Consider the following 17691-nt stretch of genomic DNA (forward strand, 5'->3'; position numbering starts at 1 on the left):
TTTTTTAGTAGAGATGGGTTTTTGCCATGTTGGCCAGGCTGGTCTTGAACTCCTGACCTCAGGAGATCCACCAGCCTCCCAAAGTGCTGGGATTACAGGTGTGAGCCACCATGCCCAGCCCCAATTACACTCTTCAAGTTGTTTTAAAATGTACAATTATTATTGACTATAGTCATCCTGATGTGCTATCAAACAGTAATTCTTATTCATCCTTTCTAATTATAACTTGTACCCATAAAACATCCCCATGTCCCCCACATGCCCCCACTACCCTTCCCAGCCTCTGGTAACCATTCTTCTACTTTTTATCTCCATGAGTTCAATTGTTTTGATTTTTAGATCCCACAAATAAATGAGAACATGAAATGTTTGTCTTTCTGTGCCTGGCTTATTTCACTTAACATAATGACCATGTTGTTGTGAATGACCGGATCTCATTCTTTTTTATGGCTGAAGAGTACCCCATTGTATATATGAACCACATGTTCTTTTTCTTTTTTTTTTTTTCAATACAGAGTCTTGCTCTGTCACCAGACTGGAGTGCAGAGGCATGATCTTGGCTCACTGCAACCTCTGCCTCCCAAGTTCAAGTGATTCTCCTGCCTCAGCCTCCTAAGTAGCTGGGACTACAGGCACACACCACCACACCCAGCTAATTTTTGTATTTTTAGTAGAGGCGGGGTTTCACCATGTTGTCCAGGATGGGGATCCATCTCTTGACTTTGTGATCCACTTGCCTTGACCTCCCAAAGTGCTGGGATTACAGATGTCAGCCACCATGCCTGGCTAGTACCACATGTTCTTTACCCATTCATCTGTTGATGAACACTTAGGTTGCTTCCAAATCTTAGCTATTGTAAACACTGCTGCAACAAACATAGGCATGCAGATGTCTCTTTGATATATGGATTTCCTTTCTTTTGGGTATATACCAAGCAGTGGGATTGCTGGATCATATGATAGTTCAATCTTTTTTTTGTTTTCTGAATAACCTGAAAACTGTTCTCCATTGTGGTTGTACTAATTTACATTCCCACCAAAGAGTGCACACATCCTAGCCAGCATTTGTTATTACCTGACTTTTGGATACAAGCCATTTTAACTGGGGTGAAATGATCTTGTTGTAGTTTTGATTTGTATTTCTTTAATGATCAATGATGTTGAGCACATTTTCATATGCCTGTTTGCAATATGTATGTCTTCTTTTGAGAAATGCCTATACAAATATTTTGCCCATTTTTTGATTTGAATTACTAGATTTTCTTCAATAGAGTTCTTTGAGCTCCTTATAAATTCTGGTTATTAATCCCTTGTCAGATGGGTAGTTTGCAAATATCTTCTCCCATTCTTTGGGGGTATCTATTCACTTGGTTGATTGTAACCTTTGCTGTGCAGAAGCTTTTTAAATTGACATAATTTCATTTGTCCATTTTTGCTTTGGTTGCTTGTGCTTGTGAGGTGTTTATAAAGACTGTGTTTTCCCCAGTGCATGTTCTTGGCACCTTTGTCAAAAATGAGTTCATTGTTGGTGTGTGGATTTGTTTCTGGGTTGTCTATACTGTTCCATTTGTCTGTGTGTTTGCTTTTATGTCAGTACCATGCTGCTTTGGTTACAATAGCTCTGTAGTATGATTTAAAGTCAGGTAATGTGATTCCTCCAGCTTTGTTCTTTTTGCTTAGGATAGCTTTGGCTATTCTGGGTCTTGTGGTTCTGTACAAATTTTAAGATATTTCTGTGAAGAATGTCATTGGTATTTTTATAGGGATTACAGTGAATCTGTAGATTGCTTTGGATAGTATGGACATTTTAACAATATTCATTATTTCAATACATGAACATAGAATATTTTTCCATTTTTTGGTAATCTCATCAATCTTATTCATCAGTGTTTTATAGTTTTCATTTTAGAGATATTTAACTTCTTTGGTTAATTCCTAGGTATTTAATTTTATGTGTGGCTATTGTAAATCAGATTACTTTTTAATATCTTTTTCAGATTGTTCACTGTTGGCATATAGAAACACTACTGATGCCCAGGAGTTGGCCATGAGTGTGTTCTGGTGTGAGCAGAATAACAATGCCCGGGAGTTCACCACAACCATAGTCTTCTGTGGTCCCATGGAGCTACAGACAGAAGGGAGCAATGGCAAGAAACTAGTGCTGAGCAGTTTTCACATGGTGCTGGAAGACATGCTGCTTTTCCCTGAGGGCAGAAGACAGCCTGATGACAGTGATACAATCAATGACATCTCTGTGCCAAGAGTGACCCACTGTGTGGCATAGGCTGATCATTTCACACAGAACCCCTGGATCCTGGAAGACAAGTCCTGGTCTGGGTAGACTTGGAGTGGAGGTTTGACCACATGCAGCAGCATTCACGGCAGCATCTCATCACAGTAGTTGCTGATCATCTGTTTGAGTTAAAGACAACATCTTGGCAGTTAGGGAGATCTCGGGGTGTGATGGAGCTGGAAAGTCCCTCTGTGAATGCAGAGAAAATAACTGCCACAGAGCAGAGTGGAATAAAAATATCAGAGATCAGCTGCTCATGAAAGTACAAAAACTGAGGCTGAGGTGGAGCAGGTGAGAGGCTGGGGTCTGCCAGATGATCATACCAGGCCCATTGGAATTGTTACCATCAAGGGTGTTGATTCCAACATGTGCTGTGGGGTGTACATGAGCAATCTCCATGACCTTCTGGTGATTAAGATTGTAGACACTGAGAAGAGGAAAAGGAATAAGATCAACCTGGTATTTCTCTCTGGGAAGCAGATGCTGAAGTGGATGGAGAGAAGTCATGGAACTGAAAAAGCACTGAATCACTCTGCTTAAGTGTGGAGCAGAGGGATCACATGCAATGAGATTGGGTCAGAGGATTCCTTCTTGTTCTTAACCATGGGTGATGAGAAAGGTGCTGGGCTCTTTTTACTGGCAGGGCTACCTGAGACAATGGAGATCCTGGGGCCCAGGATGGATAAGGTCATAGAAGGCAAAGGAGCAGGGAAGAAAGGCTGCTTTCAGGGCAAGGTCACCAAGATGAACCAGTGGGTAGAGGTGCTGGTGCTTCTCCAGAACTACATCAGCACAAAGAGTGCTAATGAGTGAGGGCCCAGGGTACCTACCTCTTGTTACCATAGAAGAAGGGGTATTTTGGAAAATTAAATAGCTTGACTAAAAAAAAAAAATGCTACTGATTTTTTATGTTGATTTTCTATCCCGTAATTTTACAGAATTTGTTTATCGGTTCTAATAGTTTTTAGTGGCGTCTTCAGGTTTTCCAACTATAAGATCACATCATCTGCAAACAAGGGTAACTTGACTCCTTCCTTTGCAATTTGGAAGCCATTTACATCTTTGTCTTGACTGACTGCTCTTACTAAGACTTCCAGTAGTATGTTGAATAACAGTGGTGACAGTGGGCATCCTGGTTGTATTCCAGATCTTAGAGGAAAGGCTTTCAGTACTTCCTTATTCAGTATGATACAAGCTGTGGGTCTGTTGCACATGTCTTTTACTATGCTGAGGTATCTTCCTCCTATCCCCAGTTTTTTGAGGGTTTTTATCATGAAAGTGTGTTGAATTTTATCAAATGCTTTTTCAGCATCCATTGAAATGATCATAAAGTTTTCATCCTTCATTGTGTGATATTGATGTATTGCATTGATTGATTTGTGTATGTTGAACCACTTTGCATCTCAGGAATAAATCTTACTTGGTCATGATGAATGACTTTTCTAATGTATTGTTGAATTCAGTTTGCTAGTATTTTGTTGAGGATTTTTGTATTAATGTTCATCAGAGATATTGGCCTGTATTTTTCTTGCTCGTCTTTTTAATTTTTTTAATGTGTCTTTGCCTGGTTTTGGTATCAGGTAATTCTGGCCTCATAGAATGGATTTTGAAGTATTCCCTCCTTTATTTTCCAGAATAGTTTGACTAGGATTGATCTTAGTTCTCTAAACGTTTGGTGGAATTCAGCAATGAAGCCATAGGGTCCCAGGCTTTTTCTTTTCTTGTTTTCTTTTTTTACTGAAAAACTTTTTATTATGACTTCAATCTTGTTACTTGTTATTGGTCTGCTGAGGTTTTGGATTTCTTCCTGGTTCAATCTTGGTAGGTTATATATCTAGGAATTTGTTCATTTCTTCCAGATTTTCCAAATTATTGGTATATAGTTGTTCTCCTTGTATTCGATATGAAAATAAATTCTAGCCCTGATATCAGCAATTTGATGAACAGGCCCTCATTCCTTTGGGGAAAAGAGATACTTAGGGATCCCAATCTGGGTCTCTAAGGGTGCTCATTCTTACTGGATTGATAATTATTTCAAGAAATTCTTTAGGGAATATATTTTTTATTTTACTTTAAGTTCTGGGATACATGTGCTGAACATGCAGGTTTGTTACATAGGCATACATGTGCCATGGTGGTTTTCTGCACCTATCAACCAATCATCTAGGTTTTAAGCCCCACATGCATTAGGTATTTGTCCTAATGCTCTCCCTTCCCTTTTCCCCCACCCACCAACAGGCAGATAGTGCACTTGGCTCTCATGAAAAGCCAACTTGTTTCAAAGAAGTTTTAAATTTCCAGGTAGAAGAGACTTTCTGTTTTGTTTTGTTTTAGCTGGTAATACCTATTCTGTTTTTGTTTTGTTTTAGCTAGTAATACCTATTTTTATTATATTACCACCTGTATTGTTTATAACATTTCTATATTATAAAATTGCACATTATTTTGGTGACCAATTGATCAATTTTCTAAATGGATGAAACAGAATGGCTAGTGAACACTAGCTCTTCAAATGGATCATCCAGGAGAACACATTGGGACTCATAACGGAAGTAATGGGACACACGGAGAACAGAGAGGAGTGAAGCAGGGCAGCCACCCACCCGGAATTGGCACAGAGGCAGGGGAAGCTCACTACCACAGGGAAAGGGTGAGTGAGAGAGAGCCCCAGGGACCCACAATTCCTCCACTGACCTTTGCAATCCTAGGAACGGGAGATCCTCACAACCCCCCAGGTCTCCAAACTGACACAGAGACACCTGGAATCTGGACAGAGCCATCACTCAAGGTCATGTGAAGCCCCAAGGACCTTGGATCACTGAGCACCCAGGCACCAGTTTGCATAGACCCGCCAACAAGAAGGGACAGGCTCTTTCATATACCCCTAGGGTAGAGACTGCATCCACAGTGATGAGCAGATGGACTGCAGGCCTCTTCTCTGCTGCTCCTTACCTGACAGGGCCTCCCAAATGGGATCTACAGCACAGCCATTTCACCATTGCCTGAGCACTCCAGTCAGTCTTGGCTCAGCATTTCTCTGGGGTAGAGCTCCTGAAGAAACTCACAGGCTCTCTTCCATTGCTGTGGCCATGGTACCTGCCCTTTGCTGTCCACAGGCTAGGGAGGGAACAAAGAGCCTGATTGCTTTCACTGGTACCTTCAGCACAGAGCACTTATGCATCTGCCCTATGTAGAAAGATGACAGGCTTATTTAAACAAGAACCATCTCTCACTCTGCTCTTCAGCAGGCAGGCTCCCCTTTCCCCTAACTGTTTGGCCACCCACTGCTCGGTCCTGTAGGGTAACTGCCCAACCCCCACATGATCACTCTGATAAGATGAAGCTCCGCATTTTTTGGGGTGGAGCTCCCTGAGGCAACTGATAGGCCCTCTGCCAATGCCTGCCCTCACAGGCCCCACCCTACTGCCCCCAAGCTGGGGGAGGAAACAAAGAGCCTAAGCTGGTGCACAAGCCTCCAGCATACCAGCAGCTGCCCTGCAGAGAGGCAGCCAGAATGCTTTCTGCATGACTCACCACCCCCAAAATCCCCTCCCAAATAGGGTTTGCTGCCTTGTGGCTTCCAGTGTAGCTACTCGACCCCTACATGACCATTTTTTTGTGTGGCCCAGAGCCCTGCTAAAATCCTTACCCCCACAAGCCTGTGATCTTTCCTTAGGCTCTCACTGCCTAAGTGTTCTGCCTAACCCTACCTAAGAGTTTAGCCAGTAACCCCGGGACCAGCCTCCCCCTTACCATCACAACCAGCACCTGAGGAGCCCCACCACCCTCCAACCCAGCTCCATCAGGACTCATACAGGATGCCCACCCAGCAATCTAGGGGCTGGGGAGTTAGAGAACTACCTACCCTATTCAAAATCTGCTGACATCTGACCACTTCCCCCAGTGCCTGAGGTCCAACTGACCCAATCAGCTGATATCACCATGACCAACACACAGGCCCGAAGGCAGACTCACCACTCTTTTACTCAAAGAAGTAATGATATCACATTGGAGAACAGGGAAGCTATGAAACTATCTGTATTAATCAGCTGAGTGATGATGTTTTGCCCCAAAACCACTCTCATGGAGAGTCACAAATTAAGCAGTCCCCAAGGCTCTCAACCACATGTGACCCAGAGTTAGACTACAGTGTGTGACTCATCTAGGAGTCATGAGCTCTGGAACAGGGTTGTGATAAGGCAACAGTTCATATTCTTGTCTATCTAAGCCAAGGGGCTGGTGCAGCACCTGCCCCGCCCCCACAACAATCCCACACAAAGAATTCAGCACATTTCATTAGGAGCTCCTACTACTCCTAGCCACCTTCATCAGGACTGTTGCCTGCACTTGACATAGGAGTATTTGAGGATAAGCCAGAAGTTCCAGCTGTGCGCAGCTGTGTCCCCCTACCCCCACAGAACTGGAAGCACATGTTATAGAGCACTTCATGCTTCAGCCTATTCGCTGAAACAACAGAGAGCACCTCAGAGTAAACAAAGATCAGTTACATATCCATCTGTTGTGCAACCACTAGCTCTGAACCATAAAATCATTGATCAAAGAAAACCTTCAGGCAAATTCTATTTAAAGGAGTTTAACTGAGCAATGAACAATTTGTGAATTGGGCAGCCCCCAGAATCACAGCAGATTCACAAAGACTCCAGTGCAACCACATGGTGGAAGAAGATTTATAGACAAAAAAAAGGAAATGATGTACAGAAATTGGAAGTGAGGTACAGAACAGCTGGATTGGTTGCAGCTCGGTGTATGTCTTCTTTGAACATAGTTTGAACACTTAACAGGAGAAAGGTGTTAGGGAAAAGCTGCCTCAAAAAAAAACCCTCCACACAAACTGACCCCTTCCCCCCACTCTAATTGCTCTGCAGCTGCATTTCTGAACTTCTACCTAAGCACCACATCAAGGCTGCCAGACATGCTACAATTAAGCAAAGCCTGATTACAGCCATCTGGGCAGCTCTGGAGAGAACAGGGAAAACAAATATTTATTATCCATACTTGTAAATTCCTGTTTTACACATCCCTGTAAAATCCTGTTTTTTTAAAACTGCTGCCGCAGAAGTCACAGGATAATGTATTGTGAGTATGTCTCAAGTTGACAAACTATCTCTGTGCCTGTTACAAGCTGATAAGATTCCCTCGGTCCTCAAACTCCCTTATGCCTTCCTCACCCCATATAAACCCCTCATTTTGTAAGCTTGGGGGCTGCCTCCTCTGATTGTTATGAGGCAGCCTGGCAGGTTAATAAAACTTGTTTGCCTGACTTTGGGTCTATTCTCCTTTTTCTGAGCTAACCTTACATTATTGGTGCCAAAACCCGGGAGGGGTAGGCTCTGGCAGGGCATCCATAAGGGACTCTCTCTCTCTCTCTTTCTCTCTCCCTCCCCGCCCTTCTATCACTTATCTCCTGGCCACCCTGCCCTTCCCAAACTTGCCAAAGACTCGGAGGATCTCCGAGACTCTCCCATTGCTGGTGACCTCATCCATCAGAGCCTCCGTCAGGATAAGAGAGACTGTTGCCATTTACCTGGAACCCTTGACCGTCTCTGCCTTCCTGAAAGACCCAGCGCTGGGCCAAGGGCTTCCTCTGACCTCCAGGCCTCCGGTTCCTCCATTTCTGGGACACCTGACTCAGTGGCTACCTTCTCTCTTCCAGACAAGGCTCACAGGGCAAGAGACCACCTCTCCCATCTTCCTTGTCAATCAGCAGTCTCTTCTTCCTCTCCCTCCCTACCCCATTTGCTATAGGAGCCTGTCAGTTTAACCCTTCCATACTACCCCCTTGAGTGTCTCCTGTGTAAGTAATCTCAATACTCTTGGCCTCCATTCAGAAGTCTGTCCTACGAGACTTATCTTTTACTGTAATACCGTTTGGCCTCGATACAAATTAGACAATGGCTCCCAATGGCCCAAAAATGGCACTTTTGATTTCAATATACTCAGAAACTTAGACAACTTTAGTCATCGCAATGGGAAATAGTCTGAGATTTCTTATGTTCAGGCTTTCTTCACCCTCCATAGCCATCCTTACCTCTGGCAGTCCTGTTCTACTTTCCAAATCCTTCTGACTCACTCCAAATCTGACTCTCCTCCTGTCACTCTCCCCACAGCCCCAGCTGACAACTCATCTCCTGCCACACTCCCCACAGCCCCAGCCAACAAGTCCTCTTCCTTTGACCTTGCTGATTTTTTTCCTCCTCGACCACATCATAATACCCCACCAGAGCATCATGATCTTCCACCATATGCCCCCACTCCAGCCCTTTCTCCAACCTTTCCCTCTCTTTCTCCAACTTCCTCCCCCTTTTACCAACCACCCCATTTCAAACTCTGAGTCCTCCCCATCTCCACCCCTTACCCATTCTTGATCCCAACGTGCCCAGCAGCCAGCTCCCTTGCTTCCTATTCGGGAGGTAGCAGAGACTGAGGGAATCGTCTGTGTCCACATCCCCTCCTCCCTCTCCAATCTCTCCCAGATGGAAAATGTCTAGGGTCCTTCTCCTCTGATCCTGATACTTATATCAAAGAAATTAAATATTTCACCCAGTCTCACTTGGCATGATTTCTATACTATCTTCTCTTCTACCATCCTTCTGGAAGAGAAGGAAAGAGTGTGGCTTGCAGCCCAGGCACATGCCGATGATCTTCATTGGCAAGATTCTACTAAGCCTACACCCGGGAAGAGCCTTCCTGGGAGTACCAACCCACAGACCCCGGCCAGGCATCCTGTATCCGTATGATTACTTGCCTTAGTGCAGGCTTTAACAAAGATGCCCATAAGGCCATAAATTTTGAAAAACTCAAAGAAATTTCCCAAAAAGCAAATGAAAATCCTGCCCAATTCCTTTCCCACCTTAGGGCTCTCCAAAAATATACTCAAGTCGACCCTGCCTCCAGAGAAGGAATTATTGTTCTTAATACCCATTTTATCTCCCAATCTGACCCCGACATCTGGCGCAAACTTAAAAAGGCTGAAGCTGGCCCTTAAACCCCACAACAAGACTTCCTTAATGTGGCTTTCAAAGTCTTCAATAATAGGGATGAGCAGAATAAATTAGATAAAGCCCAAAGAGATCCTCCTAAATATCAGCTTCTAACTGTGGCTATCCATCAGCCTAGCCATAGTACCCAAGGGCACAAAAGACCCAATAGCAGTGGCCCTCATGGGCCTTATTTTAAATATGTCAAAGAAGGCCACTGGGCACAGGCATGTCCTATAGGGCTGAGTGCCCCACAGGGTCGTGGGGTGAGCCTTATGCTGTGCTGAGGCGCAGGATCCAAGAAATAAAGAGACAGGACATAGAAGTACAAAGAAAATGCAGCTGGGCTCGGGGGGCCACGCCACCTATAAGTGGTGAGCGGCTGGCAAGGCGAGGCCCCAAATGTCCAGAAGCATGAGTATTTATTGTGTATAGGTTAGGGGGTAGGGCAGTGAGTGAAATCATCTTTAAGGATGGTGATAGGGTCGTGAGCAATAAAACATAGGGTCCACCCCCATTAGGTCACCTAGGCCAGGAGGTGGACAGCGCGCAGCAAGGGGCCCATTCCCACGAAGGCAAGGGCCATGTGCAGTAAGGGGTCCACCCCCATTAGGTCACCGAGGCTTGAAGGTGGGCCGTGCAAAGTGAAGAGGGTGCAGTGTGCGATACTTCTATTTATGGGAAACCACTTCTAAGAAGATTTATGGGAGGATGCTTTAAGTCATATAGCAGTGGCAGAGCTGTCAAGGTTACCGCCACCTTCTGGCAGCTTCCAATGGATTCTATGGGAAGATGCTTTTCAAGCAGCACAGTAGCAAGAGCTGATAAAGTTCACAGTCACCAAGGTGGATTGCCGTTCTGAGGGCAGCCTTCCACAAGAACTGGAGCAAGGTCCTACAACTCCTTTATCAGGAGGAGTGGCTCCCACCCCAAGCCTGCCATACAGCGGGTATCTTTACGATACTGAACGCTGCCGCCTGGGCCATGGATTCTTGTCCTGGTATAACTATTTTTCCCTTAATTCATGCTCTGCACTGTATCTGCTCTAGGCATTTCTCAGATTATAAGCTGCTTATTCCACAATTCATGTTCTGTACTGTGTCCACTCTAGGCATTCCTCCGATTATGAACTAAGATATAATTATAGGTATATATGTAGGGAAATATTCTTTAGGCACTCATACTATCAACTATTATATGATTATATATAGAGGATTATATAAAGGGAGCCTTCAAGCCCTATTTCTATAAACTAATATATGATTATGTAAAGGATTATATAAAAGGAAATAGCTGAGTAGTAACACTATAAAGTGAGATATTCCTCAAGCCCTAACTATGCCAGGGTTCTGGTTAGCTCTCATTCCTCGGTGCCTATATGGGGGGTTACCCACAATGTTCTAACCCACAAGTGCAGAAAAGTCCTTACCCAGTCTGCCAGCAGACAGGCCACTGGAAGTCTGACTGTCCTCTCAACAGATGGACAGAAAAGCCTGCACCTCAGAGCCACCACGGACAGAAAAGCCTGCACCTCAGAGCCACCACCCACTCAACAAAACAAAAAGTGAACAATCACTTGCCCTCCTGCAGCTCCTTGGCCTAGTGCTGAAGACTGATGAGGCTCAGGGCCCCCAGCCCCATCTGCCATCAGTGCATTGAAGCCAGGGTAATGCTACTAGTAGCAGGTAAGCCCATCTCTTTTTTATTTGATACTGCAGCAACATACTCAGCTTTGCCTGAATTCTCAGGACCCACTCATCCCTCTCAGGTCTCAGTTGTGAGAGTTGACGGGCTTATCTTGCACCCACGTGCCACCAGACCTCTTACTTTTTCCCTATTTGATACTGTTTTCTCACACTCTTCCCTTATCATACCTCACTTCCCTATCCCCATCCTAGGCAGAGACCTCCTAACCAAATTCAAAGCTTCCACCACCTTTTTCTGTTCCCCACGTCCAGATTCTCTCCTACTTCGCTCTGCCACCAGACCAGCCCTCAACCCCTCCCCCCAATATCCACTCCCTGCTTCTCTTGTTAATCCAATAGTGTGGGATACCACTACCGCTCTCTATCAGCTCACTATGATCCCATCAAAATCCAGCTAAAAGAGCCCTCCAGATTTCCTAGTGTCTCTCAGTATCCCATTTCATTAAGGCACCTAAAAGGCTTACAACCCATTGTAAACAGACTCCTCTCAGCAAGGCCATCTTAAGTCAATTCCTTCTCCATACAATACTCCCATACTCCCTGTCATTAAGGCCAATGGCTCATTTTGGCTAGTCCAATATCTCCAGGCTATCAATCAGGCAGTCCTTCCCATCCATCCAGTAGTTCCCAACCCCTATACACTCCTTTCCCTTATTCCTCCAGATACAACCCATTACACTGTAATAGAACTAAAAGATGCCTTTCTTACCATTCCTCTTCACCCTGACTCCCAAGATCTCTTTGCTTTCACTTGGACTGACCCTCAAACCCTCCAGTCAAAATAACTTACTTGGACAATCCTCCCCCAAGGCTTTAGAAATAGCCCCCATTTCTTTGGGCAAGCTCTAGCTCTGGACCTCACCTCCCTAGACCTCTACCCTAGCTGGCTCCTCCAGTATGTGGATGACCTCCTCCTCTGTAGCGCCTCCCTAGAGGACTCTCAGACTCACACTATTACCCTTCTAAACTTTCTTGCTAATCAAGCATATAGGGGTTCCCCCTTCAAAGCACAACTCTCCATTCCAACAGTGATGTACTTAGGAGTCCAGCTCTCCCCAGTGACCCAAGCCATGACCCCAGCATGGGCAGCACTGATACACAACCTGTCCCCACCCACCTCTAAAGGTGAAATCCTTTCTTTCCTAGGACTAGCAGGCTTCTTCAGAATATGGATTCCCAAATTTGCCCCCCTAGCCCGCTCCTCTATGAAGCACCTAAAGGCCCTCTCAATGAGCCCCTAAATCCTTCACACAGCATAATCCCTAGTTTCCATAAACTTAAAGCTGCCCTCATAACCTCCTGCTCTGTTTTTGCCTGACATTTCTCGGCACTTCATTCTCTACACAGCTGAAAACCATGGGATAGCCCTTGGTATCCTTGGCCAACAAATAGGAAGTCCTCTTTCCTTCATTCCCATAGCTTACCTATCTAAACAACTAGACAACCCCACCTGAGGGTGGCCAACCTGCCTCAGAACCCTAGCAGCAGCTACCAGCCTAGGCTTAGAAAGCAAGAAACTAACATTTGGTCAAGACACCACAGTCCACAGCCCACATAATCTACAAGATCTCGTCTCCTGCCAAGCACTGAGCACACTTTCTCCTTCTCATATCCAACTACTCCATGCCCTCTTTCTTGAAAACCTTGACTTCTGCATCTCCAAAAGTGCTCCCCTCAATCCTGCATCTCTGCTTCCAGTATCTTCCTCCTCTCCCACCCACTCCTGTGCTAAAATCCTTGATCACCTACAGCCTCATTTCCCTAATATCTCCCCTGAACCTCTCCCCGATCCTGACCACCAGTTATTTATAGATGGCTCCTCTTTCAAGTCAGTTGACTCCCGTAAAGTCACTGGGTATGCAATCATCTCCCTTGACTGAGCAATTGAATCTAAACCCCTACACCCAGAGACCTCCTCTGAAAAGGCAGAACTTACAGTTCTCGCCAGTGCCCTAACGCTCTCCAAAGGCAAATGAGTCAACATTTATACCAACTCCAAATATGCCTGTCACATTCCCCATTCTTATGCCACCATCTGGCAAGAGAGAGGATTTCTTACTGCCAAAGGATCATCACTAATGGCCCCCTTATTTACCAACTCCTCCAAGCTGCACACCTCCCGGCTAAAGCAGGAGTTATACACTGTTGAGGAAACCAAACAGGGTCAGATGAGATCTCGAGGAAACAGAAAGGCCAACAAGGCAGCAAAAGGAGCCTCCCTTTTTTCTACCCCTACCTCTCTCCTCCTTATTACCTCCAGCATCCAACCCCAATATTCCCCTGCTGAAAAACCTTCACCGCTACAACAAGGGACCTTCTTCCAAGGGAACTAGATAGTCAAAGATCAAAAACTCATCCTCCCCCAAGCACAAACCAAAGAAATTCTATCATCTCTTCACCAGTCCTTCCATATTTGTGCATGCCCCCGTACCTACTCCTTTGCCCTTATTTATCTTCCCCCACCTATTTACCTCACTGAAAGACATAACCTCAAACTGTCATATATGCTCTGTCACTTCCTCCCAAAGGGCTCTCTGCTCTCCTCCTATTCCTACACATCAGCTAAGAGGAACACTCCAAGTGGAAGACTGACAAATAGACTTTACCCACACGCTTCCTGTTAAGAAGACTAAGTTTCTCCTTACTCTTACAGACACCTTCTGTAGGTGGGTAGAAGCGTCTCCCACCTCCTCAGAAACAGCTGCAGTAGTCTCCCAAATTATTTTAACAGAAATCATTCCTAGATTTGGTCTCCCGTGCTCCATACAATCAGACAACGGCCCTAGCTTTATCCCCCAACAAGTTTCTGTCCCTTGGCATCCAGTGGCGCCTCCATATCCCATACTGATCCCAGTCATCCGCAAAAGTTGAAAGGGCAAATGGGATCCTTAAACTCAGTTAACCAAACTCAATCTTGAAGTCCAAAAGCCCTGGACTTCCCTTCTGCCCATAGCCCTAGCTCACATCAGATCCAGCCCAAAAGCACCCTCCTTCCTCAGCCCATTTAGTTAATGTATGGATGCCCTTTCCTCTTACAAAACAGTCTCACTTCTAACTCTCAGCTCGAAGAATACCTCCCAACACTTTCCCTCATCACCATCTCCTCTAGGAACAAGCAGACCAGGCCCTCCCAAAGCCCCATGAAGGCCCCACCAACCGGACCCTTTTACCAGGAGAACATGTCTTTCTAAAAACTCTTAACCCAGCAAGCCTTAAACCAAAGTAGGAAGGCCCCTTTCAAGTTCTTCTCATGATCCCCACCACAGCTAAACTCTCAGGACCTATCTCTTTGTACCAGCTTTCCAGATTAAAAGGAGCTCCTGAAGTGCCCACTGACCTACCAACTGCCATCCTCCGCCAGTTCTCCAGCACCCTCCTTAATCCAACCAAACTCCACCTTACGTCTGTCTCTGAGGAAGACCCATGAGCAGTAACTCCTTCATATATCACTTCTGCCCCTACTCCAGGTACCAAAGTCCTCATGACGAGGAACAACCTCCCCCTCCCATAGCACACCAAATATTAGAAGTCTTATCCTCTCTCTCCACTCCCATGCATAGAAAGATCTTAGCTCACCTATTCATTGCTCATTTGCAAGGGAAATTTGACTACCCATGGGAGCTATGAGCCATCTCATAGACCCTCTAGAAGAGAACACCTCCCCCTCCCCATACAGACCCTACAAACTACTTCCCCCAGATACAGACTCTGATTCTTTCTCAAGCTCCTAATCCTTTTAATAGTCAGTCTCACTGCCTTTGCTCCCTCCGAGTCCTTTCTCACTTCTACAAGGCTTGAACAATCTCTCATTCTCACTCAGTCCTTGTTATTGCACTCCAACTCTACACTTGCTTCCCATTGCTGGACCTGTTTCTCCCTTTCCTCTACTGCCTACTCAGCCATCCCAGTTTCTCAGCCCTGGGACCATATTCCCACTCGCCTTTCATACACCATCTGAAAGGGCTCTGCCTTTGTAGACACAGCCCTCACCCTCACTGGGAACTATCCCACTACCTTAATTAACAGACCTACCAAACTTCTCCCCACATATACTGCCAATTACAACAGGCCAAAACTCCCTCACCCTGCCATCCAAGATCCCATAACCCTCCACACCACAAAACTTGGCCAAGTCCCCTTATGTGTTACCTCTTCCAACAGACACATACACGTAGGCACCATCTCTCCCTCTGCCTGTGGCTCAACTCAAACGATCTCTCATCCCTCTTTCCATACCTCACTCCGAGTAGATTATTCAGTTTCCTCTGAAGCTAATGGCCTCTTTACCTAGCCCCTCTGCATTACCTCCCCTCTTGCTTCTCAAACATGGACACCCCTTCTTCAGACAGGAGTCCTCAAGAGGGTCTCTCTTTCCTCCTCACTCTGGGTTGCTGAAGCTGAAACAAGTCCCTCCAAACAAGGAACTTACACACTCCAACACCTATTCTCAATCCATTTGTCTGTTTGCATTAACACTGCAGGCATCTTCTTTCTCTGCAGATCCATGATGTACTTCTATCTCCCTACCAGCTGGACAGGTACTTGCACCCTAGTCTACCGTACTACCAACATTAACCTTGTCTCTCCAAACCAAGAACTCCCTGTCCCTGCTATATTACACGCTCACTCAGAAAGAGCAATACAGTTCATTCCCTTATTAGTAGCCCTTGGAGTCACAACTACTGTCAGATTAGGAGCAGGAAGCCTAGAAACCTCATTATCATATTTTCACTCACTCTCCCAAGATTTCCAATTGTCCTTAGAAGAAATAGAAGACTGTCACACACCTCCAAAACCAATTGGACCCTTTAGCAGCAGTCACCCTACAAAATCACAGAGGTCTAGACCTCCTCACTGCTGAGAAAGGACGTCTGTGCCTCTTTTTAGATGAACAATGCTCTTTCTACCTCAATGAATCTGGGTTAGTACGAGATGTTGTCAAAAAGCTCAAAGACCAAGTACAAAAATTTAAAGATTGTCAGTTCACCTGGCCCCAATGGTTCCGTAACTCCTGGGCACCCTGGCTACTGCTCCTCCTGGGTCCTACCATAACCCTTTTCCTCCTTCTAGCATTTGGCCCCTGCCTCTCCTCACCCGGTTTTTATAGAACTGTATTAAAGCTTTCACCAATGAAACAATACAAGATATGATGCTCCTCCAAGAATACTGACAGTTCCAGGAAACATAATCCCTATAATCTAGCCTCTCCCCACACATTGCCCCATCCAGCAAGAAGCAGCCAAAAGATCATGGCGCCCCTCCTCTATTACTTATTAATAGGCTGGAATGTTAGGGATAAGCTGCCTCAGAAAACCCCCTCCATGCAAGCTGATCCCTTCCCCCAACTCTGATTGCTCTGCAGCTGCATTTCTGAACTCCTACCTAGGCACCACATCAAGGCTGCCAGACATGCTACAATTAAGCAAAGCTTGATTACAGCCATCTGGGCAGCTCCAGGGAGAATAGGGAAAACAAATGTTTATTATCCATACTTATAAATTTTACACATACCTGCAAAATCCTGTTTTTTAAAAACTGCCACCACAAAAGTCACAGGATAATGTAAGTCTGTCACAAGTTGCCAAACTATTTCTGTGCCTGTTACAAGCTGATAAGATTACCTCAGTCCTGAAACTCCCTTAGATAAAGACAGTTAAGGTTGGAATTGTAGCAAAGATAAGGATGCACATAGCAGTTTTGAGTCTTGAGATTCAAGAGGAAAGGCTGATTATTTCAGTGATGGTGGAAGTGGATCAAGGGGAGGATCTGATGGTTGTGGACAGAGTGATTATGATGGTATTGGCAGTTGTGGTGACAGAACTGGCTTTGGCAAATTTGAACAAAGTAGACACAGTCATTGGTGTGACAATTCAGATGAAGATTATTGGTCAAAACCACTTCCACCAACTGAATACTTGGAGCAGGTACTCTTTTCTGGAGGAAACACTGGGATTCACCTTGAGAAATATGATGATGTACCAATAGAGACAACCAGCAGTAACTCTTCCACATATTGAAAATTTCAGTAATGTTAACATAGGAGAAATTATCATGGGGAACATTGAGCTTACTCACTATACTCATCCTACTCCACTGCAAAAACATTACCCCTATTATTACGGGGTAAAAAGACTTAATGGCTTGTGCCCAAACAGGGTCTGGGAAAACTGCAGCATTTCTTTTACCCATATTGAGTCGGATATATACAGATGGCCCAGGAGAAGCTTTGAAGGCTGTGAAGGAAAATGGAAGGTATGGGTGCCATGAACAATACTCAGTCTCCTAGATTTTAGCCTCAACAAAAGAATTGGTTGTACAGATCTATGAGGAAGCCAGAAAAATTTCATACCAGTCTAGAGTTTGTCCTTGTGTAGTTTATGGTGTTGCTGATATTGGTCAGCTAATTCAGGACTTAGAACATGGATGCCACTTGTTAGTAGCCATGCCAGGACATCTAGTGGATATGATGGAAAGGGGAAAGATTGGATTAGACTTCTGCAAATACTTAGTGTTGAATGAAGCTGATAGGATGTTGGATATGGGATTTTGACCTCAGATACGTTGTATAGTTGCACAAGATACTATGCTACCAAAGGGCATTCATCACACCATGATGTTTAGTGCTACTTTTCCTAAGAAAATACAGGTGCTTGCTCACGACCTTTTTTTTTTTTTTTTTTTTTTTTTTTTTTTT

General features: G+C 45.0%; 2 pseudogenes; both read left to right on the top strand.

Moving 5' to 3' along the window:
• Positions 1 to 1985: 1985 nt before the first annotated feature.
• LOC108296398 lies at positions 1986 to 3716 on the top strand (annotated as a pseudogene).
• A 12963-nt stretch (positions 3717 to 16679) lies between these two features.
• LOC108296395 overlaps positions 16680 to 17691 on the top strand; it is a 2092-nt pseudogene continuing 1080 nt past the window's right edge.

This window comes from Cebus imitator, unplaced genomic scaffold (assembly GCF_001604975.1).
Source record: "Cebus imitator isolate Cc_AM_T3 unplaced genomic scaffold, Cebus_imitator-1.0 Scaffold709, whole genome shotgun sequence".
Classification (NCBI taxonomy): Eukaryota; Metazoa; Chordata; class Mammalia; order Primates; family Cebidae; genus Cebus; species Cebus imitator.